The sequence below is a fragment of the Castor canadensis genome, chromosome 6 (assembly GCF_047511655.1).
Source record: "Castor canadensis chromosome 6, mCasCan1.hap1v2, whole genome shotgun sequence".
Lineage (NCBI taxonomy): Eukaryota > Metazoa > Chordata > Mammalia > Rodentia > Castoridae > Castor > Castor canadensis.
Genome location: NC_133391.1, coordinates 167,743,670 through 167,763,052, shown reverse-complemented (window position 1 = coordinate 167,763,052; position 19,383 = coordinate 167,743,670). Strand labels below are relative to the sequence as shown.

The following is a 19,383-nucleotide window of genomic DNA, read 5'->3' as shown; positions in this document are numbered from 1 at the left end:
AAATGTAAAACTGGAAGGCAAAACATGTTTGGTCTGGGAGGGGGAAGGATATAAGGAAAGGGTGTAGGAGGATTAATGTGGTGGGAATATTATGTACTCATACAAGTAAATGGAAAAATGAGACCTATTGAAACTATTCCAGAAATGCGGGGAGGGGGCATAGACGAGAATGATGGAGGGGGTTCATTCAAGTATGATATATTATAAGAACTTCTGTTCATGTTACAATGTACCCCCAGTACAATATGATAAAAAAAAAAAGAAAATTCTGGAAATAGATCACATCCTATTTACAAAAGAAAAAAATCTACAAAGTATTTCTTCAGAGATGCCTAAATCAAGAGAGTTAGTTACTTCACTAGGGCTTGGCATAGATTCAAAGGAACACAGAGAAATGGGAAAGTTGAGTAGTAAAATAAGCCAACCACACACACACACACGCACATGCACACACATTCACACACATACACTCACTTGCAAAAATTAAAGACTGATTGACTGTTGTTAATACAGAGAAACTGGATGGAGTCTGGCTAATGGAAGTGGAACATCTCCTATGATTGGTTTGGGAAGCACATTTAGTTTCTCTAGTTGACTCTGATTAGAATCTGCAACAACAAATGAGAAAGCTGATAACCACTGACCATGTCCCAAGCCCTGATTTTTCTGGGTCTCATGCTGCAGATTGAGAGGCTGCTGCTTGGTTTCTTAAGCTTGTTGCTGCAGAGGTTGTGAGTCCTAGTTGTCTTGTCATACATGATCTAGTTGTGGTTCATTTCTATATTCAGTCTGCCATCATTTTTAGGAATGTCATAAGCAAGATATTATGAGCCCAGTCTTGTTGGAAAGAAAGAAGCAAACATTGCAGCAGAGATTGACTCCTCTTAACTGTTCCATAACGATACATATAAAATCCTTGGCTTATATTTTGAGATGATTAAGCACCATAAACATGTTTTGAAAGTCTGCCTTTCAAAAATCTCTCAAAAGTCAGTATCGTTTGCCATTGTCATCCAGGACTTCAGCTCAGGGGAAAACATGTCCCCTGTATGAATTACCTTCAATAGGAAAAAAGTCTTTGGCCCAGTTTGGCTTTCTTTTTGTACATCTCCATTGTGAGTTCATTATATCACAGTTTCTCATCTCTCTGTGTGGGTTTTACATTTTTCTATTTTGAATGGAAATGCATACATGACTATTAAAACTTGGATGTGTGTCTTGCTAACTTTCATTCATGCGTCCCATCTGAAATTGTCAGATTTTCCAGAATTTTGACCTATTTCCAATTCTTTTCCTACAAACCTTTCATTTACTCAGTTTTCCAGTCTTGAGCCATGTACCTACCCCTTGAGACAAATGCTCCTATCCTGTCTCTCTTGCTTCATCATCAGTCAGTCTCCAAATATATCTTGTATCTGTTTCTTCCTCTTTAATTCCCTGACACTTCTCTAATTTAGGTCTCACTAAATTCACCTAGGACCATGTTCTCCCACACTGCAGCCATGCTCATTCTGATTCAACAGAACCATTCCCGTTAGATTTTCCTGAAGGCTGTACGTGGCCATTTCACTTTCCTATAGAAAAACTTCACTTATTCCTTTTATTATGCAAAGGAAAGCCCAAACTACATAGCCACATCACACTGTGTCCTTCATTATCTTCTGATTCTCCCTTTTTCTATTAATGAGCCTTTCTACTTTTAATCTGAGCCTCTAATGTTACTTAGCATGCTGAACTCCACATCAAAGGGAGTGGAGTTCTCTAATCTTTTGTATTAAACAAAAAGATTATTGATAGCAGGTTTACATGTGACTCACCTTATTCTCTTTATATAACTTAGAATAATTAAAGGGATTTGTTAATAACAATTGAATAATTAAAAACAGATCAATATATGTGTGCAAATAATGAAAATGTAGTGATAGTGGCAAAATGCAAACTTTTGTAAATGTTATAAACATGGCAAAAATTAAATGCTCTTGTATTATAGTGGTTGATTTCAAGAGTGAAGATGTTTGAGTTTGGATTTGAAGTAAATACTGAATAAATTACAGAATTTTCTACATGAGCATAACAGAGAAACTGTGGGGTAAGGACAGGAAACAGTTTCAGGAATGCTTTTGGTGTGCAGTCACGATGAGTATGTTCATCTATATTGACAATAGAAGATATTGTGTATGGTCAGTGTCAATATTTATTTCTCTCCCTTTCATTCTAAAGTGTTGAAATAGCATAAAAGCAACGTTACAGAGAATACACTCTGGATTAAGGTGGCATGATAATTCAAGCATTCAATTTAAATTTTAATAATTGCACTAAATGTGATATATAGTAGTAACTGAATTTGTGAAAAAAAATCTTTAACTCTGAAGGTAGGGAAAAAGAACAAAGATAGATCTAAAAAATGTATTTCCTGTTTACCTAGTTAAAGAGTGACAACTGGTTTCCAGAAACAGAAGTGAAAGAACAGCCTTAAAGTGATCATCAGTCTTTCCAATGAGATCCATTTTTGGCATAAACGAAATGTAAGTGCAAAATTGCCCCCCTCATCTTATTTAATGAATTTTTTAAAAACTGAAACCTTATTAACCAGAGTATTCCTTTTTAAAGCGAATGAACAAGCTTGATCACAATGTGAGAACAAGAGAAATGTTAGCCTTCGTACAAACGCTTGCTTTCTCTCCTTTGCTAGGAACTGTACTTGGCTCCATGATGATCCTGGACTCTGCTAGCTAAGGGGAGAGACGAGAAGCCAGTTGGATCAATATCTGAAATGGAAGCTCTTGGGTAAACAAAATGCACAGCTGTGATACTCAGATTGTTTTCCCATCTTGGGAATTTTTAACCAGTGGACTCACATTCCAGGAAATGTGGAAATGGCTAACAACACACACAAGCCCAGCCAGCACTTACCAAGGCTGCTCTATTTATTATATTTATTATATGGGAATGTAGTCACTTTTCTTAGAGGTAAGAATCACTTCTAAGTCATGGAACTTTAAGTCACTGGGATTCTCACCTTTCCCCCAAGAAATGTCAAGTATTGTGGCTTATCAGGGGTATAAAATAATCTTTTGGCCTTTGCCAACTAAAGGATACGGTGTTATTTAACACCATTAGCTTGAAAATTGTAGCTATGCTTCTTTTCTATGATTAATGTCTCAATACCCTTTTTAACAGCCTGGCACAGAGAGGTGTACAGGTCTTCGGGATGCCACTTCATTTTGGCCTAGATTAGAAAATGCAATGAAGTAAATTTAACCTGTCTAGGTATCTTTGAGATTCCCACAGAAGGGATAAAATTCTGATGAAATGTTTCTTATTTTATTAGATACTCCTGGCTATTCCAGCCAGGAGTGACTTAAGTGACAATAGCAATCCAACATGGTTTGCCCCACTTCTAAGTTGTTAATCACATTTCACCTAGAAGTCATTGCCTGTCTGACCTCCTCACTGAACCTCTTGGGAGGTGAGTTCTGCTTTAATGTTGAGGCTACAGCAGCACCAGAAAACACCTGGGCTTTGCAAGGTGATGAACACACCATACTTTCTCCTTGTACAAATTACCAAAAGTGAATTCTTGTGAATTCTCTCACGGCTCCCCAAAATGCCATTTTGTTGGTGTAATCCATCTATATGTGCTCATATATTTTTGGTGTGAATTTTCATAATGCTTTTATTAATTTTACATATTACTTGAATATTCTGAGGTAATCTATCTTGAGTACTCCTATCATTATTGCTAAGCCTTATTTCTTTTGAATTGTGATGACTGTTTCCTTAAGGCTGATGTGTTGGAAGCTCGTGCGTTGAAGGAGGTCCAAGATCATGAATGGTCCTCAGAGGGAAAAGTGGGATAATGGACCAATAATGGCATTGATTGCAAAAATAGGTTTTCATGCTTTCATAAGACAAAAGTGTGTGTGGGGGGGTGTTGATAATTGCTATAAATGTGTCCTATTCCTTCAGGACTTGGATTGAGAAGATATTTGCAGCATTACACTTTGGAGTCTAAATATGGTTTTGTGCTGATTACTGATATAATTTTTAGGTTACTGCAATATCCTTGTCTTTATGTGTTACAACATGAATACTCTGAAAATACCATGAGACAATTCTACTATTATGCCAGTATTCATGAGCTGGGTCAGTATATTTGATGCTCCCACATTTTCATCTTAAGAAAATTACATAGTCTTGCATGTATAAGAAAAAATGAGTTGTCAATCATGTTATAAGACAGAAGTGATATTTGTTTTAACGGACTTTCTATCATATAAAAACTTAACAAAAGAGTGGAATAATCTATTGAAAGTAAATCTTCAAAATTTGGTTCTTGCACAGTGGAGATATTAACCAAACTAATTTTTCAGACACTGACTTCATCTGCTAGGCAGCTTAGAACTACAATCATTTTCAGGAGATATAAGTTGTAACTCTTTAATTCTTATTATTGATTTTTCTCTTGTAATTTCTCTCTCATTTTTTTTGTACCTGTGAGATTGGCAAAACCTTATTTCCATTTAAAAGATGTTTGTAAAATGGAACAAACACAAAATTTAAATAGCATAAACATCATTTCTAGTCTCAATATTTTATCAACCAATACAAACATGACAAGCATTTCCTTGGTAGTATACATTTACCATCAAACAATAAAATTAACATTGTACTAGAGATTTATCATGTTCCGGTCTTTGTCATTATCTTTCTAGGTACATAATTCAAGTGATTTTCTTCATGTTTCCACTTCCCTACCAACAAAATAATGATTGCAGACCATTTTGAGGCCATTATTTTTATCTATAAATCTTAAGTGTGATGTTCATATGTAATATGTACATGTACTTTAATAATAAAATCAAAATATAAAGTAACAAATAACATGTCATTCGCTAAAATAATATTTCTTAGGAAATTTCAACTTGCTTTTGAAATTAACAAGTAAAATATTTATAAAGCAAAAAAGAGAAAATTTTATCTTTGGAAGAAAAGACAATTTGCTGTTTAAGGAAAATATTTAAAATATCAGAAAGATTACAATGTAAGCCCTTTTTGCAAAGCCACCCAAGATTTTCACATATGACTCTGGGTCTACTTCCATTGTGTTATTTCCTCGTACCAGAGATTAGAAGGCTCAAAAATTTTGAAAATTTTTTAAATATTAAAATTAAAAAATCTGTATTTTTCTGAATAGATTTTGTTTGTTTCCCTCAAATCTTTCTTCAATGCTTCACTTAAAAATACCTTATAAGAAGAATACTTCTCCAGGTTGGATTTGAATAAAATTATCAAGAAAATTAACTGCATACTTGAAATAATGGAAGCTTTTATGCTGAAATATTTTTTAGAAAATTGGCTTAAGACATGTATTTCCAAAAACAGATTTCTTATTAAAACACCTTGGAGAAGACCATGGATTTAGGCTGGTTTTTCACAGAGGAGAAAAGATCAATTAACCTGTAATCACTGAAACAGCACAAGTTTTGGAGAGCTAAAGTAGGCTCTGCTTCCTGTGTTTCAAGATTGATTTCTGTTCTTGCAGTAAAACGAAGGAATGCTTTTCTCCCATAGATGCCTGCAGGTCACTTAGATTGCACACCCCAGACATACATACCGAAATGAACCTGCAGCATGGTGTGGGAGCATGGATGCCATGAATGATCTAGGACACAGATCAGATCAATCTGTCCTTGATAGATAAACCAAGTATAATTTTAGTTATTGTAGCATATTTTAAAGGTATTCAGTTTAATGATTTTTTCTATTAACATCCTAGAGATGTCAAAGTGTTAATTTTGACATTATTGCATCATTTTTGTAACATTCTCAAACACAATATGCCATTACTCCAAGTTTTAAAAGATGTAAATTACCTCCATTCCAAAGAGCTTGCATTCTTTAAAAATTTCCAATTTCCTTGTCTGCTCATCCAGTGGTATACTACATATGTTTCTTTCTATACTGGTTCCTATACAATTTTTATGCAAAAAAATACTTTCCTTATCAAAATGATAGTAACACCTGTCCTTAGGTTTATTATATAATTTCTGTTTGACCAAGTCAAAGACTATGGTGCCCTAAAATTAGAATTTTTAATATTTTTCTATAAATTGTTATGTTACCACTTTAGTATTTTGTTTTCTCTTTTAGAATCCCAAACTGATTTTCATAGAATTCTACACGGTCCAGACATGATTAATGGCTTATAATATAATAGGTTATTGAGACAAACCACCATTTGTAAAGTGTGATTGAAACTTCATAGCTAATTTTCCTTCAGAATCAAATGTAGGTTATAATATTCCACCCACTTTTAATGGCTCTTCTACCTGATTTTAATTATTTTAAATTAATATTCTAGAATCTATAAGCTTTCCTCTCAATGAGTCCATATCATTTTCAAGTTTCCACTTCATGGCCAAATCCTCTGAGTTCTGCTGCCTGTAGGGTGGGGAAGGTTTCTTTTAGATATCTGAGATACAAGTTCAATGATTTCTAAGATTTATTATTCATAAAATATCCGAGTCTAGTTTCCTTTTAATGTATAAAAGGCTATACACAACAAATAGAATAGAATATAACATAGGTATTATCCTGTCTCAAGAAAGCTCATTTTTTTCTTAGCAAATCAAATTATAAGCAATTTTATTATTATTTATAATTAAAAATCAAACACAAGCATTATAAAGAAAATAAACAATTATAAATTGGCCTAAACTATTTTTAGTTTACTGTTTTTTAAATGTACACTATCACACTAGTATTTCAGGTCATCTGTGAAAGAAAAAAATTGTTTCACAAAGCTTTTTTCTCACCATTTCAAAAAAGTACATTCATACTATTAGAAAAACTGAACAAAACATAAATTAGCAGGGTCATTATATCGTTTGTAAATTTTGAACAAGAGGATTTGAGATGGATGTACAAACTGATGTTGATATGTTACGGAAGGAGGAGTCCCATTAAGGCACTACCAGTGGATGACAAAGGGTTTTGAAAAGTAATCCATGTAAGTATAGATCAATCAATCAATCATCCAAACTCTTGACTTTGCCTCATTTCAAACACTATTGAGAGAGTTAGATTTTGAGAGACCTCTTTGTTTAAAAAATTTAGATGTGATAGTGGTAAAAAATGAATATCATGTCTTCTAGAAAAAAAGAGAAAATCAAGCTGGAAATACATGACTATTTTTTAAAGAGGTTCAAAGTTGGTTTGAAGTAATTTGAAAATAGCTTGGTTTACCACACATTAAATTTTCATGATTCCTTACTGCAAAGAGCTGCATTAGTCTTCATGTGTGTGAATAAATGCATGAACATGTAAATTTTGTTTCTTACTTTACATTGCATTTTAGCTTAAAATCCTTGATTTTGTATTTGACAGGATTTCAAGTGTATAAAACTACAAAATTCCCATTTCCAATGAAATGGATTTTTATTAAAATATTTAAATTGAACTATTTAAACCTCAGACACATCTCCATCTAAAAGCACATAACATAATAATTGTATTTTCTTTATACCTCATTTATTTCAGCTTTATTTTTATTTACTTATTATCATTGTGGTTTTGACATAGGAGCTATGCAGCCCGGGCCAGCCTTGGGCTAGCAAACCTCCTGTCTCCATCTCCTGAGTACTGACTACATGTATCCACCACCACACCCAGCACACTTTTTGTTATTTTTGAGCTGCTGATCAGCGAGGGTATCCATTTGTGCTTGGCAAATCTGGATAGGGAATAGTGGCTGAGGCAGTTTTCTCAAGAGTAATTGCTTGATCCCCTAGGTGAATGGTTTGCAGAGCTAAGCAGGTCCTGGTGGATGGGGAGTCTCCTGGGATTTTATCTGCCCCTTGTTGCTTCTAAGGCTTTCTGGTAGCTGACCTCATAATTCTAAAGTATTTCAGTCATGGGGCAAAAAAATTAATGTGGAGAGGAATTTGGGGATTGACTTTATAGCATACTAAAATTCTGTAACACATTATTTTTGACCTATGAATATCACAGTTTTGCATGCAGGTGCCTGAATTCTTTGTGCAGGAAAACATAATTTTACAAATAAATACACTTGGATTAAATGAAATTTAAATAATTATTTATATAAATGATTAAACCAGTAGTGACTCAAAGTGATGTGGTTTTAAGAGGTATATTCAGCAGAGGTGCAGAATTTCTTATTTGGTTCAAAAGAAAGTATTCCAGAAATATCCTTTGATCTGACGTGGCGTCACCATCCCGAAGTATTGTTCCCTTTAAATGGCCACCTGTGAACACTGTGCTTTTAATCCATTGGTTAAAATCTCTCTTAACATGTTTTCTGTGATAATCATATCTAAAGCCAGAAGGTAGTGAATCTCTAGAGAACAACAGCAAGAAGCCAGCAGGAGTCTGAGAAAAACAAAAGAGAAAAGCAAAAAGAACAGCAGGATTGTGAACACTACAGTTGTGAGCTGGAAATAAAACAATACCGATGACATCAGCTTGGTTTGGGAATACTCAAGCATCAGATCCTGGATGGCAGCTGAAGTGAGGGCTGGTGGGGTTGCCAGTCAGCACAAGGCACTGTGCAGATTTTAAGGTCCTGTAGCCATGTCACCAATGAACTAATTGACTTGTTTCATATTGCAATCTCAGCACATGAGGTATATATTAGTTTATTAATTGACTGCTTACCTTTGGAAGACTAATATTTTTAGTCTTGGAATATCTTGGATATTCTCAGAACCATCTCCACACTTAAAATATTTTGATGTTGCCATCAGTAGCTACACAAAAACTAGTTGTAAGTACTCAATTTAATTTCTGAATAGAAAATTTCTAACTGCAGTAACATATTGTAAAATAGAACAGTATAACTTTTGTCTTTCTATCCATTTTTATATCTGAACTTTATAATTTCACAGAATTTTACATATCACTTATTAAGATTTACATTTAAGTGCCTTCTATTTTATGTTGCTGTCAGAATGAGATATTTGTTTTATTAAATAACTGTTGCAGTTTCATCAAAGTTTGCATACTTTTAAATACTTATCTTGTAGACAGCAAGAATGATGAAAACCATGATTAGCTCAATTTGTCTCTGATACTCAGGGTCATATTCTCTTAGCAATGGTAGCATTATTTTTTTCTTTCACTTCTCAAATATTTTATTTCATATTTCACTTTAATAAACTGAGTACTTGTTTCAGCAGCAGTTATACTAAAATTCAAATGATACAGAAAAGATTAGCATGGCCCTTGCACAAGGATAACATTCAAATTCATGAAGCATTCCATAGTTTTAATAAAAATCTTCCAGGATAAACATAAACTAAAATAATCCATAACCACTAAACCACTTCTACAGAAGATTCTTAAAGAAATCCTACAAGCAAAAGATGAAAACAAACATAGTCATGAAAAGATGGGAATTATTAAACCTTAAGAGAAGACAAGACAAATAATCAGAATAACATAGAATTACTTGCACACACACAAACCTTTACATAACAAAACCAACTAAATGGCAGGAATTACCACATACTTGCCAATATTAACACTGAATTTTAATGGACTCAAGGACTCCATCAAAAGATACCAATTGACAAACTGGATTAAAAATGAAGACCTTACAATCTGTTGTCTACAAAAAAACCCCCACCTTACAGTGGACAGGTGGAATCAGATTTACCAAACTAACGGACCCTAAAAAGGCAATAGTAGCAAAACTTAAATAAGGTAGACTTCAACCAAAAATCTTCACACCACAAATTTTGGTTTGAAGAGAAAAAGAAGGTCACTTCATATTGATAAAAGGAGAAATATAACAAGAGGGAATAACAATTTTCCCTTATAAGTGCCTAATGTCTTAAAAACATAAGAAAGTTGAAATAACCCACTGCATACTGTCTGACCACAACACAATAAAACTAGGATTCAACAAAAAAGGAAGCAGCAGAAAATCCTCAAACATTTGGAGACTGAATAACTCTTTGCTCAATGATCAATGGGTCATAGAAGAAATGAGGGAGGAAATCAAAAAGTTCCTGGAATTCAATGAGAACCAGAGCACAACCGATCATAACCTATGGGGCACAGCAAAGGCAGTCCTAAGGGGAAAGTTTATAGCCATGAGTGTACATATTTAAAAAAAAAGAAAGATCTCAAATAAATGACCTAATGCTGAATCTGAAACTGCTAGAAAAACAAGAACAAGCTACAACCAAAACTAGCAGGAAAGAAATAATAAAAATAGGACTGAAATAAATAGAGACAAAAAAAAAAACCCACAAAGAATCAATGAAACAAACAGAATTTTTTTTGAGAAAATAAACAAGATCAATGAACCCCTGGCAAATCTGATTAAAATGAGGGGGAAAAGACCCAAGTTAGTAAAATCAGAAATGAAAAATGGGGGCTAACAACACCAAGGAAATCCAGGGACTCATCAGGGATTACTTTGAGAACCTACATTTGAATAAATTGGAGAATCTAGAAGAAATGGACAAATTTCTATATACATATGACTATCCAACCATGAACCAAGAAGATATAAATCACATAAACAGATGTATAACACACAATGAAATTGAACCAGCAATAAAGAGTCTCCCCCCAAAACAAAAGTCAAGTCCAGGACCTGATGGATTCCCTGGTGAGTTCTACCAGAACTTTAAAGAAGAACTGATACCAACCCTCCTTAAACTGTTCCATGAAATAGAAAGGGAAGGAAAACTGCCAAACTCATTCTATGAAGCCAGCATTACAATCGTCCCAAAACAGGATAAGGACAAAACAAAAAAAGAATTACATGCCATTATCTTTAATGAACATAAAAGCAAAAATCCTCAATAAAAAATGAAAAACTGAATTCAACAGTATATCAAATCGTATTTTATGATCAACTCTGCTTTATCCCAGGGATGCAGGGATGGTTAAACATATGCAAATCATTCATTGTAATACCACATATTAACAGAAGCAAATACAAAAAACCACATGATTACCCCAATAGATACAGGAAAAGCCTTTGACAAATTCAACACCCTTTCATGATGAAAGCTCTGATGAAATTAGGAATCGAAGGAATGTACCTCAACATAATAAAGACTATATATGACAAACATATGGCCAACATCATACTGAATGCAGAAAAACTGAAAACATTTCCTCTAAAATCAGGAATGAGACAAGGGAATCCACTCTCTCCACTCCTTTTCAACATATACTTGGAATTCCTAGCCAGAGCAATATGACAGGAAGTAGAAATAAAAGGACTACAAATTGGAATGAAAGTAGTCAAACTTCCTATTTGCAGAAGACATGATCCAATACTTAAAAGAGCTGACATACTCTACCAAAAACACTCCTGCACATCATAAACAGCTTCAGCAAAATTGCAAGATACAAAATCAGTTTACAAAAATCAATAGCATTTCTATACACCAACAATGAACAGGTTGAGACAGAATATAGGAAAATAATTTCATTTACAATAGCCTCAAAATAAAATACCTAAGAATAAACTTAACAAAGGGCATGAAAGGTCTCTACAAGGAAAACTATAAACCATTGAAGGAAGAAAACAAAGAATAGTACAGAAGATGGAAAGATCTCCTATACTCATAGAATCAATATAGTGAAAATACCTATATTACCAAGAGCAATGCAATTCCCATCAAAATCCCAATGACATTCATCACAGAGATTGAAAATCCAACCCTAAAGTTCAGTTGGAAGCACTTAAGACCATGAAGAGCCAGGGCAATACTGAGCAAAAAGAACAATGCTGGAAGTATCACAATACCCGATTTCAAAAAATACTACAGAGCAATAGCAATTAAAACAGCATATTATTTGCACAAAAACAGATATGAAGACCAGTGGAACAGAAGAGAAGTCCCAAGTATGAATCCACACAGCTACACCCACCTAATTTTTGACAAAGGTGCCAAAATCTTATGATGGAGAAAAGACAGCTTCTTCAACAAATGTTGCAGGGAAAACAGGATCTGCCTCAGTTCCACGTCTGTCACCCTGTACAAGTATCAACTCAATGTGGATTAAGGACCTTAATATAAGACCTGAAACTTTGAAGCTGGTGCAGCAAAGAAAAGGGAATACAGTGGAATTAATAGGCGTAGGCAATCACTTCAATAGAACTCAAATGTCTCAGCAACTAAGAAAAGGATTGACAAACAGGATTACATGAAATTAAAAAGCTTTTGCACAACAAAAGAAATGGTCTCTAAATTGAAGAGACTGCCCACAGAATGGGAGAAAGTTTTTGCCAGTTATACATCTGACAAGTAATTGATAATGAGACTATACAGGGAGTTGAAAAAACTAAACTCCCCCAAAATCAATGACCCAATGAACAAATGGGCAAAAGATCTGAGCAGAGCATTTTTAAAAGAAGTTGAAATGGCTAAGAAAAACCCATGAAAAAATGCTCACCATCCCTGGGCATAAAGGAAATGCAAATCAAAACCACATTAGAATTCCACCTCACTCCTGTTAGAATAACTACTATCAAAAACACAAACAACAACAAATGTTGGCAAGGATGCAGGGAAAGAGGAATCCTCATACACTGAATAATTTTTAGGTGAATTTATGCTTGTTCTTTCCTAAAAACAATTCCCTATTAGTTCCCTTTGTTTCTCTTTTACTAGTTGATTTCAAGAAAATATCCACAAGATTGTTTTTCTCTACTTTATTTTTTTGTGTTACATTTTATTTTATTTTATATATTTTTTTCCTTTTATTATTCATATGTGCATACAAGGCTTGGGTCATTTCTCCCCCTGCCCCCACCCCCTCCCTTACCACCCACTCCATCCCCTCCCTCTCCCCCCCACCCCCTCAATACCCAACAGAAACTATTTTGCCCTTATTTCTAATTTTGTTGTAGAGAGAGTATAAGCAATAATAGGAAGGAACAAGGGTTTTTGCTGGTTGAGATAAGGATAGCTATACAGGGCATTGACTCACATTGATTTCCTGTGTGTGTGTGTTACCTTCTAGGTTAATTCTTTTTGATCTCACCTTTTCTCTAGTTCCTGGTCCCCTTTTCCTATTGGCCACAGTTGCTTTTAAGGTATCTGCTTTAGTGTCTCTGCGTTAAGGGCAACAAATGCTAGCTAATTTATTACGTGTCTTACCTATCCTCACCCCTCCCTTGTGTGCTTTTGCTTTTATCATGTGCTCAAAGTCCAATCCCCTTGTTGTGTTTGCCCTTGATCTAATGTCCACATATGAGGGAGAACATACGATTTTTGGTCTTTTGGGCCAGGCTAACCTCACTCAGAATGATGTTCTCCAATTCCATCCATTTACCAGTGAATGATAACATTTCGTTCTTCATGGCTGCATAAAATTCCATTGTGTATAGATACCACATTTTCTTGATCCATTCGTCAGTGGTGGGGCATCTTGGCTGTTTCCATAACTTGGCTATTGTGAATAGTGCCGCAATAAACATGGGTGTGCAGATGCCTCTGGAGTAACCTGTGTCACAGTCTTTTAGGTATATCCCCAAGAGTGGTATTGCTGGATCAAATGGTAGATCAATGTCTAGCTTTTTAAGTAGCCTCCAAATTTTTTTCCAGAGTGGTTGTACTAGTTTACATTTCCACCAGCAGTGTAAGAGGGTTCCTTTTTCCCCACATCGTCGCCAACACCTGTTGTTGTTGGTGGTGTTGCTAATGATGGCTATTCTAACAGGGGTGAGGTGGAATCTTAGTGTGGTTTTAATTTGCATTTCCTTTATTGCTAGAGATGGTGAGCATTTTTTTCATGTGTTTTTTGGCCATTTGAATTTCTTCTTTTGAGAAAGTTCTATTTAGTTCACTTGCCCATTTCCTTATTGGTTCATTGGTTTTGGGAGAATTTAGTTTTTTAAGTTCCCTATATATTCTGGTTATCAGTCCTTTGTCTGATGTATAGCTGGAAAATATTTTCTCCCAATCTGTGGGTGTTCTTTTCAGTTTAGAGACCATTTCTTTTGATGAACAGAAGCTTTTTAATTTTATGAGGTCCCATTTATCTTTGCTATCTCTTAGTTGCTGTGCTGCTGGGGTTTCATTGAGAAAGTTCTTACATATACCTACTAATTCCAGAGTATTTCCTACTCTTTCCTGTATCAACTTTAGAGTTTGTGGTCTGATATTAAGATCCTTGATCCATTTTGAGTTAATCTTGGTATAGGGTGATATACATGGATCTAGTTTCAGGTTTTTGCAGACTGCTAACCAGTTTTCCCAGCAGTTTTTGTTGAAGAGGCTGCTATTTCTCCATCGTATATTTTTAGGTCCTTTGCAAAGACAAGTTGGTTATAGCTGTGTGGCTTCATATCTGGGTCCTCAATTCTGTTCCACTGGTCTTCATGTCTGTTTTTGTGCCAGTACCATGCTGTTTTTATTGCTACTGCTTTGTAATATAGTTTGAAGTCAGGTATCGTGATACCTCCTGCATTGTTCTTTTGACTGAGTATTGCCTTGGCTATTCGTGGCCTCTTGTGTTTCCATATAAATTTCACAGTAGATTTTTCAATCTCTTTAATGAATGTCGTTGGAATTTTGATGGGAATTGCATTACACATGTAGATTACTTTATGGAGTATCGACATTTTTACTATGTTGATTCTACCAATCCATGAGCATGGGAGATCTCTCCACTTTCTATAGTCTTCCTCAATCTCTTTCTTCAGAAGTGTATAGTTTTCCTTGTAGAGGTCTTTCACATCTTTTGTTAGGTTTACACCTAGGTATTTGATTTTGTTTGAGGCTATTGTAAATGGAATTGTTTTCATATATTCTTTTTCAGTTTGCTCACTATTAGTGTATAGAAATGCTAATGATTTTTCTATGTTGATTTTATATCCTGCTACCTTGCTATAGCTATTGTTGATGTCTAGAAGCTTCTGAGTAGAGTTTTTTGGGTCTTTAAGGTTTAGGATCATGTTGTCTGCAAATAGGGATATTTTGACAGTTCCTTTACCTATTTGTATTCCTTTTATTCCTTCTTCTTGCCTAATTGTACTGGCTAGGAATTCCAGTACTATGTTGAATAGGAGTGGAGATAGTGGGCAACCTTGTCTGTTTCCTGATTTTAGAGGGAATGGTTCAGTTTTTCTCCATTAAGTATAATGCTGGTTGTAGGTTTGTTATATATAGCTTTTATAATGTTGAGGTACTTTCCTTCTATTCCTAGTTTTCTTAGAGCTTTTATCATGAAATGGTGTTGGATCTTATCAAAGGCTTTTTCTGCATCTATTGAGATGATCAAGTGGTTTTTGTCTTTGCTTCTGTTAATGTGGCTTTTTACATTTATTGATTTTCATATGTTGAACCACCCCTGCATCCCCAGGATGAAGCCTACTTGGTAGTGGTGAATAATCTTTTTGATGTGTTGTTGAATTCGGTTTGCCATTATTTTGTTGAGGATTTTTGTGTCAATGTTCATTAAGGAGATTGGCCTATAGTTCTCCTTTTTGGAGGTGTCTTTGCCTGGTTTTGGGATAAGTGTAATACTGGCTTCATAAAATGTGTTAGGCAGTTTTCCTTCCCTTTCTATTTCATGGAACAGTTTAAGGAGGGTTGGTATCAGTTCTTCTTTAAAGGTCTGATAGAATTCAGCAGAGAATCCATCAGGTCCTGGACTTTTCTTTTTGGGGAGACTCTTGATTGCTGCTTCAATTTCATTTTGTGTTATAGATCTATTCAGGTGATTAATTTCCTCTTGGTTCAGTTTTGGATGATCATATGTATCTAGAAATCTGTCCATTTCTTTAAGATTTTCAAATTTATTTGATAAAGGTTCTCAGAGTAGTCTCTGATGATTTCCTGGACTTCCATGGTGTTTGTTGTTATCTCCCCTTTTGCATTCCTGATTCTACTAATTTGGGTTTTTTCTCTCTTCATTTTAGTCAGGTTTGCCAGGGGTCTATTGATCTTCTTTATTTTTTCAAAGAACCAACTTTTTGTTTCATTAATTCTTTGTATGTTTTTTTTGGTTTCTATTTCGTTGATTTCAGCTCTTATTTTTATTCTTTCTCTCCTATTTGTTTTGGGATTTGCTTGTTCTTGTTTTTCTAGGAGTTTGAGATGTATCATTAGGTCATTGATTTGGGATCTTTTAGTCTTTTTAATATATGCAGTCATGACTATAAACTTTCTTCTCAGGACTGCCTTAGCTGTGTCCCATAGGTTCCAGTAGGTTGTGTTTTCATTTTCATTGACTTCCAGGAACTTTTTAATTTCCTCTTTTATTCCATCGATGATCCATTCTTCATTAATAATGAGTTATTTAGTTTCCAGCTGTTTGCATGTTTTTTGTCTTTACTTTTGTTGTTGAGTTCTATTTTTACTGCATTGTGATCAGATAGTATGCACGGTATAATTTCTATTTTCTTATATTTGCTGAGACTTGCTTTGTGCCCTAGGATATGATCTATTTTGGAGATATTTATATATGCTTTTAGGTCTTTCAGGGTATGTTTGATGAAATTTGGTGCATTGACATTGGGTATATACAGGTTGATAATTATTATTTACATTAGGTCTATTTCCCCTTTTATTAGTATGTAATGTCCTTCTTTATCTCAGTTGATCAATGTAGGTTTGAAGTCTACTTTGTCATAGATAAGTGTTGCTATTCCTGCCTGTTTTCAGGGGCCATTGGTTTGGTAAATCTTCTTCCATCCTTTCATCCTTAGCCTATGCTTATTTCTTTCGGTGAGATGGGTCTCCTGTAAGCAACAAATTGTTGGATCTTCCTTTTTAATCCATTTCATCAAGCAGTGCCTTTTGATGGGTGAATTAAGTCCGTTAACATTAAGCGTTAGTACTTATAGATATGTGGTGATTCCTGTCATTTAGTTGTCTTAGTTGTTTGAAGGTTTGATTGTGTGTATCTAAGTTGAGGTTACTCTTTACTGTCTTGCTTTTTCTTTTCCTGTGGTTTGGTGCTGCCTATCTTTTCATGGTTAAGTTGGGTTTCACTTTCTGTGTGCAGAATCCCTTGAAGAATCCTTTGTAGTGGTGGCTTTGTGGTCACATATTGTTTTAGTTTCTGCTTATCATGGAAGACTTTTATTGCTCTGTCTATTTTGAATGATAGTTTTGCTGGGTAGAGTATCCTGGGCTTGAAGTTATTTTCATTCAGTGCTCAGAAGATCTCATCCCATGCTCTTCTTGCTTTTAATGTTTCTGTTGAGAAGTCTGATGTGATTTTGATGGGTTTACCTTTGTATGTTACTTGTTTTTTCTCTCTTACAGCCTTCAATATTCTTTCCCTAGTTTCTGAACTTGTTTTAATGATGATATGTCATGGGGTAGTTCTATTTTGATGTGGTCTGTTTGGTGTCCTGGAGGCCTCTTGCATTTCTATGGGTATATCTTTTTCTAGATTTGGGAAATTTTCCATTATTATTTTGTTGAATATATTATGCATTCCCTTCGCTTGCACCTCTTCTCCTTCTTGGATGCCCATGATTCTCAAGTTTGGTCTTTTGATGGAGTCGTTGAGTTCTTGCATTTTCTTTTCACAGTTCTTGAGTTGTTTAACTAATAGTTCTTCGGTTTTTCCTTTAATTATCATTTCATCTTCAAGTTCTGAGATTCTGTCTTCTGTTTGTTGTATTCTGCTGGATTGGCCTTCCGTTTTGTTTTGCAGTTCTGTTTCATTCTTTTTTCTGAGGTTTTCCATATCTTGGCTGTTTTCCTCTTTTATGTTGTCTATTTTTGTCCTGAGTTCTTTTATCCATTTATTCATCGTGTTCTCTCTTTCACTTTGGTGTTTGTACAGTGTTTCTATGGCTTCCTTTATTTCTTCTTTTGTTTTTTCAAATTCTCTATTTTTGTCTTGGAATTTCTTGAGTGTCTCCTGTACATTTTGGTTGACCCTATCCAGTATCATCTCTATAAAATTCTCATTGAGTACCTGTAGTATGTCTTCTTTTAAATTATTCTTGTGGGCTTAATTGGGTCCTTTGGCATAGTTTATCTTTATTTTGTTGGAGTCTGGATCTGAGTACCTGTTTTCTTCATTCCCCTCTGGTTCCTGTTCTAATTTTTTGCTGTGTGGAAACTGGTTTCCCTGTTTTTTCTGTCTTCCCGTCATTGTCTTTGGTGTTGTTACTGTCCCTGTACTGTGAGCAATTAAGTATTTTCTAGCTTGTAATAATAACAATGGTAATATTTAGAATGGAAGGGTGAGCTGAGATGGAAAGCAAGAAGTTAAAGAAATGGGAAAAACAAATACACAGACTGGAAGGAGAAAACAGAACAGGGTGTCAGACAAGAAGATTTCAAAGGTATAAACAGGGAGCTTTAGTGTACTAATCGACAGTAAGCTGAACAGACATTAGAGAGACAGAGAGAGGATTGAAAATCAAAAATAAAAAAATAAAGGTAAGAATAAAAATAAAAAATAAGTAAATGAAAGAAAAATCTATTTATAAAAATGTATTAAAATAAAATGAAAAAATAGAAAATTTAAAAAAACCAATAAACCTCCAAGTTCAAATGCAGTGAAGTCACAGTCTCCAATCCTGGGAGATGGTGCCTCAGATGTTCTTCTGTAGTTGTCTCGTCAAAGGGGATGCATAAAGAAGAACAAAACTACACACACATGCACAAAAAAAACCCCACCAAGTGTCCCAAGTTCAAATGCAATACAGTTTCAGTTAGTTTTTCAGCTTGCACATGTAATTCGTTTGTTCTGTTATCAAAGGTAGGGAGACAAAGAAAAAAAAAAAGAGTCTGGAGACAGTTCTGATAATCGTTTCTGCAACTGTGGCTTGCCTGCCTGCTGCTGTCAGCCTGCTATTGCTGGAGGCATTATTTATGCAGATCTCTGGGGTGAGCTTAGCACTCACCTGGCCCTGCAGGCATTGTTTACACAGATTTCTCCTGTGCATGAGCCTCTGCTACAAGCTTTCCCCTTTCCAAGCACTGGGAAAGGTGACACTGCACCCGTGTTCTCAGGCCTGCGTGTTTATTTACAGTTCATGTGGGAGGTGGGTCTTCCCCCCTGTCCTGTGCAGTTCTCCTCCCACCTCTGCTTTCTCAAGCTTTCCTGCTCCTGATTACTGGGCAGTGCTGCTGCTCCTGCCAGCCACCATGTTTGTTTACAGCTCATGTGGGAAGTGGGTCTTCCCTCCTCTCCTGTGGAGTTTTCCTCCCTCAGCCACTCTCACAAGCTTTCCTGCTCCTGGTTGCTGGGCACGCGCCCCCGCTCCTGCCAGAGGCTCTTCGGCCCACCCGGCTTGTTTATTTACAGTCCCTGGAAGGATTCCCTTCCCCCAATCTTCAGTGCTCAATGCACCCCACCCTCTTTTCTGCGTGTCTCATTTGTTCTTATTGCTTATTACTCAGTTTCTCTTTTTTTTCC

General features: G+C 35.3%; 1 long non-coding RNA gene and 1 other non-coding gene across 2 annotated transcripts in view; both read left to right on the top strand.

Moving 5' to 3' along the window:
• The first annotated feature begins 2,423 nt into the window (after window positions 1–2,423).
• Window positions 2,424–19,383, top strand: part of LOC141423944 (uncharacterized) — a 38,642-nt gene continuing 21,682 nt past the window's right edge. The window contains exons 1-2 of the long non-coding RNA XR_012448710.1: window positions 2,424–2,525; window positions 2,693–2,787. This is a non-coding gene — a long non-coding RNA (uncharacterized lncRNA). The remainder of the gene's footprint in view (window positions 2,526–2,692; window positions 2,788–19,383) is intronic.
• LOC141424406 (U6 spliceosomal RNA) lies at window positions 9,189–9,291 on the top strand. The gene has a single exon (XR_012449343.1). It is a non-coding gene; the product is annotated as a U6 spliceosomal RNA (small nuclear RNA).